The sequence below is a fragment of the Falco cherrug genome, chromosome 12 (genome assembly GCF_023634085.1).
Source record: "Falco cherrug isolate bFalChe1 chromosome 12, bFalChe1.pri, whole genome shotgun sequence".
Taxonomy (NCBI): Eukaryota; Metazoa; Chordata; class Aves; order Falconiformes; family Falconidae; genus Falco; species Falco cherrug.
The window spans coordinates 29,144,975-29,161,161 of NC_073708.1; the positions used below are offsets into that span (position 1 = coordinate 29,144,975).

Here is a 16,187-nt window from a genome sequence, read left to right on the forward strand (position 1 = left end):
TTCACCAAACCCTGCTCCAGTTTTAAGTGGCGAAGTTGCCTTCTAAAGTCTATTGTGAAGATGAGCTCTCTGCTGAAGAGCAGAACGCATGGCAGCAGTGCCAGGTCCCTTCGTTCTCTATAGCACTGTGGGATCCTTTGCATAAAAGGCAGTATAGCAATGTTCTTTTCTCAATAGCACTTAATGTTTTCCCACAGTCTTATTGTTTACAGGGAGTTTAGCAAGTCACTTCACTAATTTAAAATAGATTGTATCCCACATGGGTGGATAACAATAACACATATTGGTGAATCATATGGCTTTCAAATGATATGTATGAAAAAGAAGTGCTACACATATTGTCTGAAATTTTATTGTGTGAAACCACAGCACTTAGCTCCCTACCAGCTGTGTCAACAATTCACTGTAATAAACTAATACAATATAGAATAACAGCAAGGTTAGTTCGAAAAATGAAAAGCCAAGATTAAAAAAAATGCAACAAGAAAATGCAAATGAATACAGATGAACAGTGTTTCAGGTGGGAATAACCAGCCTTGCAAATGACACAACCTCACAAAATTTAGATTCTTTGCTTATCTAGGTTGCCATCTAGAAGCCTAAGAGGAAAAGTGATTAAATGGATGAAATTATTTCTAAAAGAGAAGAAGAGCAGGTTTTGGTATCCGAGGAACCTGGTGTGTTAGACTGCACAACCACTGCAGAAGCAGTTTGTCTCACCACAAACTACACATGCAGGGTCAGCTTTAAAATGAAAGAAGAGTGAGAATCTTTCCTGGACTTTGTTTCCTAGATTCAGATCAGCCTCATATCCATGCTGACTCCTTCATACAGGCTGTTTTACACACATGACGTAGCTCCCAAGGATGCTGCCAAAGGACATTCCTGACATACTTGACCAATAGAAGCCCATGTACAGGAATGGCTGAATGAGCCAGGCTCAAATAACAAAGGTTCCACATTGAGCTGTCTCACATAGTTTTTAATATGCTGCTAAATAAATAAATAAATAACTTAATAAAAGACATTTTCTATGATAATACTTTTAGGGAAAACTGGAAATGGAACTCAACGGAAATAGGTTTTAAATTGAAATGTTGAACTGTAGCCCAGAAATGACAACAAAATTAAATCTCTTTTTCTCCTGAACCCCAATAAAAAAAGTCTTAAACACTCTGGGTAGACCACAGTTTTGAAAGAAATGAAATTATGTTATTGTCATGCATGATTATCCAACATTTAGAAGGTATCTGCAAGGTTTTCCTGAGAGTTATACCTCCATCCCATAACCTAGCAGGAAACCACAATCACTTCTGTACCTTACGTGAAGGACTTTGAAATGAAAGTGCCCCAAAATCAAATATAAGCAGCTTTCAACATGTGCATTTAATCTTCCTAGGTTAAGAAACACCCTGTGGCCACCACACTAAAGAACTGAAAACGTAAATTGAAGAAATTATATCCATATGATTAAGTAAGATTCTTAAAGAGAAACATGTTGTTAAGTACTTCATTGAGAATAAAATGAAATGCAGTAAAATAGAAGCTATTTGGAATAAATCACTGACGCACATGCTTTCTATGCAAAATGGCAGCGTTCAGCACTGAGTGGACATCTGGAGCAAATTAGCATTATGTTGAGAATAATATAAAATTAAAACATTTAGTTTCAGCTTCTAAAATTAAATATAAAATCAGAGACCAATGTTGTGTTGGACAGCTCGCCTTGTGACTCTGATAGCAAGAGTTTATTTTGTTTTCAAAGTTGTTTATGCCTCCTATCATTGTTGTTGGAGTCCTAACACTCCCAGATATGATCTATGCAAACAACACTGGGAAGAACAGTTGTATCTTGAAATGTGCTCCCGAGTCCTGCACTGGATCTTCAGAATGAGGAGTCCAAGGCCAAGCGTGAGCCAAAGCGGCTTGGGTAAAGCAAGAGGAAACAACCCAAAACTATACGCAGAACTCAGACCACACCCAAGCCAAACCTCCCAGGGCCTGAATACGTTTCGTTTTTACATTCATATGCTGACTCCGCACTTTCTGGCTTTGGAGAGCATCCAGGGTTGATGTGTTGAAGGTGCTGGATGACTTCAAGCCCTTGTGAGGCCTCTCTTAAAATATCCTGAGCTCCTCCTGGCTGCTGCTGCTGAAGCTACTCCGTTCACGTGAGGTCTGATACGGCCAACTGAACTCTCCCAGCTCCTACTGAAGCAAAGGAGGGAAGACTCTGCTCCTGGTGGGACCTGTCCCTATTTGTTTCAGAACACATGCTGTGCAGTAGGCTATCACAAACCTATTTCCAAACCCAAAGAAAGCTTCTGTCCCCACTCCTATCTCTTCCACGTGCAAACTCCAGGCACATAAGACAATCAAGTATTTGTACTGCTCTTTCTCTCGCTTCCTAGAGAGATTAACCACTATAAAGGAGGCGTATAGGGCTGTAAGTCCCTATAATCACTCTCCTCCACAACTGGGTCCTTGGAGTCACTTGTGGGGAAAGGCAGCTGCCTTCAGCTTTGGGCTTGCTACAGCTGAATACCTGGTCTGTGCACTCTGGTTCTGAAGCAGGAAAGGAGTGCTTCTGCTTCCTCAAGTTGCCAGGCTCAGCAACTGATAAGACAACAAATTTCAGGGGAGAACTAACTTTTTTCCTGGACATCTTTTTAGATCTCTTATTCCTGTGCTTTGCTTCACACAGCTTTCGGAAGTTACTGGCTTGTAAAACTGTCTATCTCCAACTAGACAAAACAGCTACTAGCAATAACATTTCTGAAAAACTCTGCAGCCAGAAGCCATTCACATCCCTAGTACATCTCTGAACCACTCATGCCTGATTCAAGGAGGCACGCTTGCAACTGGCACCATGCCAAGCACCCCTACTGCTCCTGTCTGCCTGTAGATCTACCTAAGGGATCACTTCAGATCTGCCAGCAGCCCAATAGCGTTAACAACAACAGCTGGGTGTCTAGGAAGTGTGGAACTGGAAATACAGTTCCATGCAACGGATATGACCTGGTGCTCAGCTGTGGGAGATCTGGTGTTTTACTAAGTTCTACGATTGCGTGACTCTAAGCAAATCCCTTCATCTCCTGTGCACAGTTGAGTCCTTCGTGCTTTCTCACCACCGAAATGCCTGCTGAGCAGGGACTATGCAACGCCAAGAGCCTCATGAGGTACTATCAGAGCATCCTGAACTCAGCAGCCACTAGTATAAAGCCACTGAGCTAGGAGCAGTGCTCTGGAGAATTAGGCCTTCCACCAGAAGATCACTAACCGTAGCACTGGAGAGAAAGCCAGACATAATGATCTTCAGGTAGTTTGCTAATGCAGCACCTTTATGCTTTGAAATATTCTCCTAGATGTTTGAAAAAGAAAGAACGTCAAATAAGCAACCACCATTTACTTTATAAAGCATAAAAGTAAGTTCTTTATAGCATGGTTTATCTCCTTTCTGATATAGTTGGGAATGTGCCAACCTTGCCACCTGTTCATGGCCGTCCTTTAAGGTAGCTCCGTCTTTCAACATGAAACCTAAATTGGATGTGCACAGACTTGCTCCTGCACTTTGCAATGTAAACACCTGCACATATGTTTCAAATAGTCACACACCTCTATATGTAAAATTTCAAGACACCTGTGAATTGGCTTTAAATAGCCCCACTGGGTTTTGTGGATGGAGAACAACTTCCAGGTGCAGATGAACAAGGTTATTTCAAGGGCACAGGCAATGTACAGCCTCCAGTCTGAACATACAATACTGCATTTCCAAACTTACAGCAAGACTTTAAACACTTGTCCTCTTTGTGACTCATTAATCGTCTAGAAAATGCGGATATAGATTTGTGTTTCTCTGGATTGTACTGAGCCTTAATTCATTGGGTTTTAATTCTCTAAAGCACCTTGAGATGTTTGCACTGAGTGTGCACTCCACAGGCAAGAGGAGTCACAATCTTGCTCTTCATACAGCTGCACAGCTAATTTTCATTGGTCTAAGGCTACACTGCTTTGTGATTCTTCTGGAGAGAACTTTATTTCCATGTCTCTATTATTAAACACTGAAAAGATTCTGTTGGTTTTATTCCAATTCTACCAGTACCTTCACACCAGAACCTCACAGGTGATTTCTTATTCCAAAATTTTAGCCCGGTTTGGCCTACTATTTACTCACACAGAATTCTGATAAACACTTCCATTACTTTTGCAAATGATACTCTATGTGAATAAAGCCTGAGAACTTGGAATTAATCTATAGCACGTTTTTTTAAATCCCTACCTTTCCTCTTGTGTCTCTTCTCCAGTCACCTCATAATGGAGAAAAAAATGAGAGTGTTTATTTTTCTGTGTAAGAGAGGAGTTCCGCAGTGACCACAATGCATTCTTTGAAAAGAATTAACTGTTGCATTTAATGAATGATTAGAACTTTTCCAAAAGCTACCATCATTTTTTTTAAAGTCATGCCCTTTTCTCCCTCCCCAAAAGATTGTCCAAAACAACCTCAGCTTTCCATATGCAAGCACATATTTTAATGACAGTGAGGAAAGTTTTGCTGGGAGAAATAGTACCTTTTATTAGATCAGCTAATACAGTTGAAAAGATAGACAGGCTTTCAGCACAAAAGCCCTTCTTTGGATGTAAAACTCTCTCCAGACTGAGCACAAAGAACTGTAGCCAGAGACTAGAGAAAAGATACATGCATCAAATTTCCATGCTGCTCTACAAAGAGAAGTCAAACGGGCAAGGGGGTCTTTCTGGCATATCTACACTAGGCTGAACAACGAGTGGCATGAGCTCACTTCTGCCTTTCAGAACAGTTCATTAATTCCGACTCAGGCCACCACAGCTGGGCTAGTAAGCTTCCAGCTGTGGAGCAGGCCAGAGCCAAGCTTTCTGAATGGGCACTATATAGCGCAGAGGCATGACGCAGGCCCAGGGAGATGACTGCTGACAGCCATCCTTTGGGGTGGAATGGGTATGCCTTGCCTTGAAAGCAGGCGGCCATGTAAAGACAGCCTCTGCCTAGCACTGCTCCCCTTTCTTTTTTACTTTTTACCCTTGGGACCGGGAAGGAAATTTTGTGTATCCCTCTTACTCCAACTCATCTCCCACTGGTCGCAATCCTGGAAATGCCAGGGCCCCTGGGAATAGAGAGATGCAGCCCTTCTTTCTGTCCAAACAATCCTGGATCAATGTTTTGTGTAGAGAAAAAAAAAATAAATCACATTCCTCCTTGTGAGCTTTCTGTGTCTTTTCTCACTGCCAAACATAAGCATATGAAATAAGAACTCTAAATTTCATCTTGAAGACTGGAGCCTTTTTAATTAGCCCCTAATTACAGAGCAGATAAAGAGCAAGCAAGTGAATGTGCAGTTGGAAAAATGCATGCAAGGAAAATAAAAAGGGCACGAGTGGTGGGCCTTCTAGTTTTTCCTGTCTTCATGATTTTTATATTCATGTAACCTCACCAATTACATGATATGACATCAACAGGTTCATTCTCTCTGCACTGACTGTCTTCAAAACATTCCTGGCCTGAGAAATTTATCTCTGAAACTGCTTGCTAGTATCAGCCTTCTGCACAACCTGAAACAGGGACTTCACATACGATCGTGCTTCTTCCAAATAACGAGAAACATAACAGGTTACAGAGCCCTCGTACGTGTGACCACACTCACAACTACTGATGCATGCATGCATGCGTTAAACTCACTCGAACTGTCACGGCAACTATTTTGCCCCCTTCAGTAGAAAATCTTTATAGAAGACTGCCTTAAAAGCTGAGTTTTGAGCTACTGGCTGGCAGTCTGTTACAGAAGCGCAGAGGACTGGGGTTCAAGATAGCACAAATGCCATCCCTTGCCGAGGCCAGGGGGCCTACAGGTGTTCACAACTACTTCAGCTATGTGACCTCAGCTTATCTGCCGTTAAAGCCTAGCCAGAGTGATGGGCTTCTGAAGTTCAGAATGGCTCACTACCACTAGAATGCCTTTTCCTAATCCTCACCAGGAGCCAGTACTTGGATACAGCAAATAATTCACCTCATCAATCTCCTAACATTTTCCACCAAGCCAGGCAAGTAAAAGAGCTACCCAGAACTCACTATGGGACAACCTAAGAGCCTCTATACACTTGAGGGTCAGGGTTAACTTCTGTGAGGCTTCTTTAGCTAAATGCAGCAGGGTAGATGAAAACACTGACTTTGAGAAAGCTGGACTACTGTTTTTAAGGAGATAAAAGGTAACTTCTTGAATGGCCTCTAAAAAAAAAGGTCTCAGAGAAAATATAATGAGATCTTCTGTCTGGCACAGGAAGAACAAAAGGGCATGCAATGAAATTAAAAGATGGCAAATGTAAAACTGCGGAAAAGGAATACTTATTCACCAAACACAGAAGATTGCAGAGTTTGTTGCTGTGGGGAACTGGTGTGGAGAGAAAGTGACATTTAGAAAACCCTTGGACCAATGCAAGACTATTCAGACCTGTCAAACTTCAAACAGTATGGAAAGGATATTAAACCTCCTGCTTCCAGGCCTACCACCATTCTAACACTTAAATGAGTACTATGTGATCACACCTGTTTATTCCAGTTTTCATACCTGTTGTAAAGCATTTGCTGCTGGCCACTGTCACCTGTTGTAATCTAGGTACCTGCTGTACTGTTGGGCTTCTTACCCACTGTTGGTTGGAGGCAGCTTTAACATTTTAAAGATCACAGACTCCCCAAATTCATGTTAACCAGCCATTCTGGGAGGACGCCTCTTACCCACTTCAGACAAGAAACAGCTAGTGGTCTCAGTCACTGACACCCTCCTCATTAACACTGAGGCAAAAAGGCATTCCAGAAAGTGACTGAGCCCCAAAATCCTCAGAGAGCTGTCCAAGACAGCTGGGATATACTGCCACCACATTCCTCCTTACGGACCATCAAGAGAACAATATAATTAGGAGAGCTCCTAAGGAGGTAAGGCTTAAAACGCCTAACAGACAAACAGGCTAACAAGATGCCACTGTGAATTCTGTGGCACCTCCCAGTCAAACAGCTGGTGGTGGCAGGACAAAATTTGAACTCAATTTGGTGGAGAAAATAAGGCTTGGAAGGACAAAGAAGAGAACAATGACCTCTGGGAGGGCAAGAGCAAAGTCTGATTGGCTTGGAGGGCAGGCAAAGACAGGGTGTGGGAAGATAAAATCTAATGATTTCAGCTAAGCAAACAGAGCCCTTGGGTCTCAACAGAGTCACCTGCAATCACTAACTTGCTTTCACTGTGGGGTCACCAAGAAAAGCAGAGCAGCACAGAAAAGCAAGACAGGGGAAGCAGAACAAATGCTGAGCCAACCTGTGTTGCAGACTGTCCCCAATGAACAGAAACAATTTTTAAATTAGAGCCCAAGGTCGGGATGACAGAAATCATAAAAGGGGTACAGGATACTCCTCCTGCCTCTGAATCCTGTTTACTGATGCTACTGATGTTGACATGTGAACCTAGTTCTGCTTAGGATCAACCAAGTCCATATACCTAAATACCCCATGTCAGCCAGTACAAAACATATCCCAACTTTTTGTTATTGTGTTTGGTTCTCCATTGACATTTTTTACCATAACTAATGCAGGATTTTCCCTCAAAGCTTACCATGACAAAATCACAGCTCTTAAACATAAGAATACAGCCCGCAGGCTCTCCGAGTTAAAGCACACCCTGGCACAACAACGACATGAAGGACATATTCAGCCACAAAGGATTACGCCAGCAGATTACTACAGACCCATTTGTGCATTTACCCTTAAAAGCCACACCTACCAAACTCTGGCAAACATCAATGACACCAGGAAATGACCCTTCATCAGGGCACAGAAAAGATTTGGCCAGCTGAGGAGAACGACTATGAGCACCGGGTAAAATCACCTTCTCCCCTAGGCTGGCCTTCCCTGCAAATCAGCTGAATCATCACACTGCAAGACAAATGAATCAGATCAGTGGGTTCAAGCCTTAATTAAGCTTGCAACCATTTCTTAAAGTCCTTTCCCCTTGCATTAAAATCATTTTTCTCAGCGTATAAAACATACTTGGCATAGGGCTGAAAAACAAAAGGGAAAAAGTATGTTCCTGTAGCCACGGCTGAAAGGGTGCTTTCCCACAGCAGCATCTGTGAGGAATATTTTGTATTATCCCTAGTTGCCTTGGAGACACTGTGCCAACCTGATGGGCTGCTCACAACCTCAGCTGTGACCTCTTAAACTGACCCACAAAAATGCAATGCATTTGGGCATTACAGGCTATCCACCTAGCCTACTATAACGCTATCCTGCTCTCTGCTGTCTTCCCAGGATCACTATGAATTTGAACCACCCTGGCTGTTGGGATCCCATCTTTCTATCCTACGAGGCACTAAATGGTATGGTCCCACAACATGTAAAATACTGACCACGGTCAAAAAAACATTTCTTTGGCTGAGAGCCTCACTTCTCCAGAGAATAATAATAAAAGAAACCCAACAAACCTACTCCAGGGGGCAAAAGAAAACAGAAAACTGTTCTCCCCAAGACTGTTTCAGAGCTATTCTGTGATGCTGCCTCAGACAGGGCTGACAGACAGAATGCTGACCTCTTTCTCTCTTTCTGGAGAGTCATCATAAACAGGACAACTCTAAAAAAACAGAGGCTGGAAATGGCAGCATCTTACTCCAAAGACTGCTCCTTGTGTAGAACCACCATGTTCAACTTCCCGCCACCTGGATTACTGGTTTCAGAATGGCCTGGCAATCGGCTGCAAGGCAAGCCAGCTCACCCCACGGACCTCAAAGGCAGACAGAGCTTGATGGCAGCATCAGGCAGCTGTAGCTGCTGGTCTGATTTCACCAAGAGAACTTTCTTCACAGTGATGAAGAAGGAACAGTTCAGAGTGAGTGTGCTGTCAAGTTTAATAGCAGGAAGAAATGATTTAGCTTTTACCAAAAGCATGTAACTGTTGTATCCATTTGCAGGTTGTTCTGAAAAGTCGCTTTTTTTTTTTCTTTTTAGCAAAACAAGTTTTGTGACTCCTTTCTTGTTCAAACAGTCAAATTACTCAGCTGTCCCATTTCAGAGAGACAAAAACAAATTGAGTGCTAACTCACAGGACTGCTCTCTTTTGTGTGTAACCCCCCTGACAAATAGCCCAGCACAGGAAGAGCACTGTAAAAATGCAAAGTCCACTGGGGTCCACACGCAATGTCAACAAAGCCCGGCTCCCACCACCCCACCTGGGATGCCCTGCCTTTCTCCCCTTAAGTTGTAGGGTTGGACTATTAGCAAAAAGTTGACACAGCTGTCCCAGATGCAAACCCAGTGGCACTTCATCTGATATCTTAAAGTGACAACAAATAAACAAAACCAAAAAGTTTTTATGCCAAATGCAACAGTCCAGCTCCAAATGCATGCTAACATTTATGGGAGGACAGGAGATTGGGAGGCAGGGACCACAGGATGTCAAAACTTTATTTTTTGGTGCTTTGATGCCAGCTGAGAAGTTGGAAAAAAACAGTCAATTCTAAACCCTAGGCACAACATACTGCTGGCCAAATTTCATGCCCTTCCAATGCTGGGTAGGTGATCTAGGATACAAATGTCAATGTAATAATGGTGATGATAAAAACACGTAATTCTAAAGAAAAGTAATTATGACACACTTTTTGCGGTTGGCCACTGTTCAGTAACTGGCAATTTAGCCACGACAGAGCTTATTGCTACGCATCTGCGATCTGTCAGAAACAGTTCTCAGTTGAAACATAAGAGTTACTGCTCTTCTTTGATCTACTGTTGCATATGGGACTTTATACCCTGTTTGTGCGCAGAGCGCTGCTAACTGGAAAAGCGTGTGCTCTTATAACACAAGGGCCGTACACTTTCTGTGATGTAGTACATTGGTTCATTTATAATATTAACTGGTCTTTTATTTTACTTTAATCCTTCGAATTGACACTATCAGCATGCAGCATACATGGTACACATTTCACCTGGTATCAAAGCCCCCTCCCCCCCCAAAAAAGTCCTAAACATTAAGTAATCTGAAGGTCTTTCTACTAAGGTTTTCATGTAATAGAACCCGAACAAACTCCATTTGGATTTTAGTCCAAAGTTTGGATAATGATTTTATAATTATTAAAAATAATAGTATTTTTTTAAAGATCTCCTTATTAAGGTTTTTTACATGTCCCCTTTTTCTCTACCACAAGTTCATTTGAGAAAGAAACTGAACTGGTTGAAGAGAGCACAAGCAATTCTTCCATCAAATCCTCTTCCAGATTAACCTAAAACCACACCACACTTCTTTTTTAGTAGATTTAAGTGTGCTTAAGAAAGATTTTCTTTTTTAAAAAACTGTATTTTCTTGTTCTTGTTTTCCAAATTATCTTTGTGGGTCTAAAAGCTCAAACCTTTGTTTTGTTTTGCTTTTAATGAAAATGTAGATTCTGGCAATCACAGCCATGCCAAAGGATCTGGGAGCTGCCATAGGAATTTGGCCCACTGTACGAATACCTCTTAAGTGCCTGTATCTGGTTTACTTATCTCACTTCCCTCTGACCCAGTAATTCCTATTTCAATACAAGTATTTAATGGATTTATGTGTAAAAGAGAGAGAGAGAGATATGTACATATTTTTGAATCCAGCCCAGTATGAAGCAATCATTTTCAATTAGCATGTCCTTAGATGAATACAATAAGCCAGTGTTTTTCATTTCCAAATTGTTTTGTTCTATGCAAAAGGAATTAAAGAGATAAAGGACATATAAAGACTGGTCCCAGATGCAGCTGTAAAGCGATTTATCAGTTAGTCTGTTAGAAGTACCAGGCTGGCCACCACTCCTAGGGCTTCAGATTCCTGTCTTTTAGTTGTATCAGGTTTTCTGCTTTTAATTAAATACTGAACATCAGGCTGGTTACTTGAGATAGCATCAAAATATGTAGCTGCACCCCAACATTGTTCTATAATCACTAGATTTAGTGGCATACACTAATTTATTTTAACCATCACAATTAAAGGAACACGAAGATGCACTAAATAAAGACCTCTTTCCATTTCACTTCTAGAGGGAGAAACTTTATAGAGCATTAGGTACAGAATATTGCATTTTAACAAATAATGCTGTTCTTACTTCATTCGGTACACAGCAAAGCCATCCTATCTTTGCACTCCCTGTGATGTCCCATAACACTGGAAGTCATGCTCAGCACTTGTGCTGAATGGGTAGTTCTCTGTTAGAGCAAATGAAACTTGAATGAGCTGCAATCAACAAAAGGCAACTATATTTGTCACATATAGGAAGTATGACCAAAACCCACTGTAGGTGTGTTCATCATGTGTCATCTCATCTGAACTCTGTAGGCACTTTGTACCAACATTGACTTAAGGAATTCTTGCCACTGGTTTCTACCCTTTTTTGCTCATTCCTACTTTGTTTTACTTGCCTTCAGTTTGGCCAAGACAAGTGTTTGCAGAGCCATGCTGTGAACCAGACTAGTGATTTTATCAGAGTGGAAAACTAAGAATATTAATTTTCATCAGGATCTGTTCAGTTCAAACTGTGGATCCCATAAACACAAATAATGGAAAGAGCGGACAGGAACAATTAAACGCTGGTGCATGAATGAACAGCCAGGGGAGAACTTTTTAAACAACGTTTGCTGCTGAAACCCCATGCACTGTGAAGCTATATTTGAAGTAGCAATGGACTAGCCCCGCCAAGGTTGCAGGGCGCTAATCAAAAGCATAGAGAATCACTTCCCAACCTCTTAAGTAAATATCATTCATACAGTAAAACTGCAGCCCAGTGTACTGCTCTTATCCTTGCCTAGCTCTGTACGATCTCTCTCTTCCTACCCTGAACTGCCAGAAGTCTCCATGCCCTGCAAACAGTGTTCCACAGACGAGCAGCCTGACCTATGCCTTGGTGAAGCAATCTTAGAATTGTTGAAATAAGACTCTATACAAATATAAGTGGTTATTACTGTCAGAATTTCCACGCATTTTCAAGAGCTTACATTTTCACAGGTACACAGACATTAGGCATCATATCCTCTAGTAGGTGCAATGGGAAATGTCTGCTACATTTTTAAAGAATATGTCTCGATAATGCTTGTCATTCCACACAGTAACAGAGGGGGAGAGAGCATCTGATTATCCTGACTTAAATCTCTGCAGACAAACAGCATTCTGTGTGCCCCTAGTATTTGCTGACAGAACCTTTTAGTGCTCTCTTCCTCAGTATCACCTAAAGAGCAAAGCCAAATTTCCAAAAGCTGAGAGGAAAAAACAATGTAAAGAGGGTCATAATTCACACTCGGAAAACCAGAAAAAAAGTGCTCAGCAAAGCCATCCTGTCTCTGCCCTCTCTATGCAATGGCCCACAACACTGGAAGTCCCACTCAGCACCCGTGCAGAATGTGTGCTTTTCTGATACAGCAAATGTAAGGTTTGCTGCAACAAGATGAGCTGCAACAAACAAAAGTCACCTATACTTGTCATATACACAAAGGCTAAGGTTTGATGTGAAAACGAACCCTGTCACCTTACCATAATTTCTCAAACACTGTGCCTATACCAACGGGGCTCTTTTAAGCAGCTGGTTGATATGCAGGTTAACATCCACACGTTGCCCCCATGCTGACCATCCTAGGTAAGAAGAGGCCAGGGTATCCCTGCTCATGCAGCTCCACACTGAAATGAGGCAAACCCTGTGAACACCTGCAGCTGTCGCCTTCTTTCCACTGCTGCGCTGGGAGGGGAGGAGATGAGAGGCTGGCAAAGGTAACTTCAAACATCCTCCCTTGACTGTGGGAATGGCCCTTCTCAGTTTGTCATCTATTCTTAGGGTGCTGAAGGCAGTGAGAAGGCAGGCAGACAATGCCCAGTGGCTTTTGCCAGCTCCTGCGGGACAGCTGAGGCTGCACTGGAGTCTGTGTGAACCATGTATTTTCTCAGTCTGGCTTACATTAACTCTTTGTTCCATGGTTTCCAGATGCTTGTGCTTACCTGAATATTCTGGATATTCCAGAAGAGAACGGGTAAGTTGTGAGTAGGTAACTTTAGCTCCAGGTTAACTAAGCTTCGGACTGGCAAGTCTCTAGTTCTGCTCTGTTTGATAATAAAATAATGGGGGGAGGTGTTAAACAGCTGAGACTCGCATGTAAATCTTCAGTTAAGTCTCTCCTGTAGCTAGACAGAGATCAATAATGCTAAGTAACTTCTATACATCCCTGTCCTCTCCTGTGTTATCTTAGAATAGCGAACTAGGCATAATCAGTGCCAGAATTCCTCATGTCTTAAATCTCAAAGGTGCAAGTTTAGCCACTGGGCAATCTCAACTCTGTGTTACCAGAATTGTGTGCCACTTGATTTCTTTGATTTTAAAACAATCATTTCTCATCACTCATTCACTATCCCTCTACACTCCCTCAACCCCTCGGCAACGACAGCCCCAGCCACACAATGCCCATTCTGTCTGTCTGCTCTGCTTTTCTCTGCCTCTCCAGTGCTGCTTGACCTTCCCTCCTCAAGCAACTTCCCCCAAAGAGACTACAGAGCTGGGAGAGAGCACGGAAATAGTGCAAAGCGTGGTGTGGTCTGGAGAACATTTCTGATTTTTCATGAGAGCAGTCAGAGAAGCAAGAGCAGATACTCCTCAGTAGGACAGGCAAACCCAAGTGAACTGTGCTGATTTGCCTGTGCCATGTCTGCTTCACCCCAGTAGCTGTGCTGCCTCAAAATCCTTCCCATGGCGCGAGTTGTAACCAACTTTCATCCTCTCTCCAGCACACCAGTGCTAGTGGTTCAGTCCATGCAATCTCTCTGTAGTAGCAGTTCCTGAGCGGAAGAAATGGCAAATATGCTGATCAATCCCAAATACATCTGTGAAGACTACACCACCTGTAATTTATTACCTTTCAAGAAGAGCCTCTCTAATGTTAGCTATGCAAATTAGCATGGCAAATCCCTACACACACATACACAATCTGCAGAATGAGGTCTGATCACAGTGAAGGACAGTTGCAATGGGATGCCAGAAGACTGTCAGTGTTCTGCCAAGAGAAACAGATATGGCAGTAGAGTAATTGGTCCACTTGCTCTGCTGAAGTACTGTGACCACACACAGTCTAAAAATTCCTTTGCTTGGTCTTTTTGGTATGTACCTGTACAGCCAAACTTTTTCTTTAAAAGAGTGTTCAAAGTTGTATCCCCAATGGTGCAATAGAAGCCCTGAATTAGCCAAGACAAATCTCAAAAGGGTGAGATCAGTCAGGGTGGGAGGTACAAGAAGTACAGTTTCATGACAGTACAAATACCCTGTCATAGTAAAAGCACCTTTTGAGATTGTAAAATTTATTTTTCTGGGTCCAAGGAGGAAGAGTTAGATCTGACACCTTGCTACAGTGCTTCGGTTTGGTGATATTCCACACAAAGAATTCAAGTCTGAAATAGGATTTACCTAGTGAGCCTGAGCCTAGTATCTCCATTATGACAGGAAAAGATACAACCTGCTTTTCAACAGGTCCAGTGAAACACGTAGGACGTCCCCAGCAGTTGAATTCATAAAGTGCCAATCTCCCCTCCTTTCACATTACCACAGTATGGATGCAAGACATTAACACAGTGTTCCAAATACATTTTCAGAAGGGTATTTTTCAAGAAAGATACTGCTTCACATATACTTAGATACCGAAGAACAAATTAACCAGCCCAAAACACTTTTGCTTGCTTAGATCCAAATGATGTGCTCAGACATGGCAGGAAAATGTTCTTCTGTATGTGCAACATCAACCTGCTCAGGCTCAAGTTCTCAAACATGGACACATATTTAGCATATTTTTACTTAATAGGATTAAGTAAAGCTGGTTAAAAAATGTGTACTGGTTTGCACAAAATAAGTACAGGTATTTTCTGTGATACTTTCACCATAAAACTAGAATTCAAAAGCTCAGTGCATGTAATTCCATCCCACAGAATTACGCATGCATAGGAGAGTAGGAGAGTAGGATAGATCTTGCACAAGATTTTTTCAATTTCCAAGTGCTTTGCTTTGCAATTCCAGCATTTCTTCTATGGTATTTAAAAAGCTGGGTTAAGAACTGTGCAAGGGCTGTCAGCCGGTGGGCAGAAGGGTGACAGGGAAGGGGCAGGATGTTGGCAGGTGGACAGGGTCTGGCTAACTGATCAGAATTAGCCTCCCAGTGTTCACAGATACGCCACACCATGATCACGATCTGCAAAGGCTGAATTCCTCAACCATAGCACTAGCTCTGAACAGTCAATAAACTGTATCCATGACTGAGCTTTCAGGTCAGAAGCTTTAATACAGTGATGGCTTAAACTGCAGCTGCAGAATTGCTTTCATTCCTGCCTGTATTCTCCGCATGAGAAAGGCTGTACCTGAAAATCTGATCCACAAGATCTCTGGTGTCTTTTGCAAGAGCAGATGCATTACATTGAATGGCCTGGTCCAAATTACAATCAGTCCTGCTGCATAGCTCTGCATTAGCTGCTTCACTTTATCCTGCTTGATACCTGTTTCAGCTGTGTTTCTGTACCCAGAAAGCTGGAAAGCTGCACTGGGATTATTCAGGCTGAAAGATGCTATACGCTGGAAGTATAATTACACAATATGCACAGTAGCCACTATTTAAACACTGATTTCTTAACTAGTTTTAATTCTTTGTAATACTCAAAGGCACCAGTAGATGTTTAAAGCTGTTTTGGGGCTAGAGAGTATTAAAAAATGAAAAAAAAACAACTTTCTGAAACAATTAGATTTCTATTTCACTCGTCACTCTCTTGCAATCTGAAAACAGGCCCATCAATAAACCAAATGTAGCTTAAATAAGAAAAGCAGTATGCTCTCAGGCTGGAACCCTGTGTGCCAAATTATAGCTTGCAGTAAATTTTTATGAGCAAGTTATAAACCCCTGAAAAATGGAGCTTACAGCAGAAACACTGGAAGAGCCATCACTGCAGCAGCCCTAACATGCTGCTTGTTCTTGCCTGGCAAAGTCTAGCTTCATCCCTTCCTCCTCTTCAACATCGATATGGCTTCCCAGGGTGACTGAAATCAGCAGTCACCTCTGAAACGGCTGTATCTTCCATCTCCGTTGCTGCACACTGCTCTTGGCACTGAAACACAAAGCGTTACCTGTCCTGTTACGCACCCTGCTC

General features: G+C 42.2%; 1 protein-coding gene across 3 annotated transcripts in view; it reads right to left on the reverse strand.

Moving 5' to 3' along the window:
• The window catches only part of GLIS1 (GLIS family zinc finger 1), a 211,130-nt gene that overhangs the window by 54,872 nt on the left and 140,071 nt on the right, over positions 1–16,187 (reverse strand). The window lies entirely within an intron of this gene.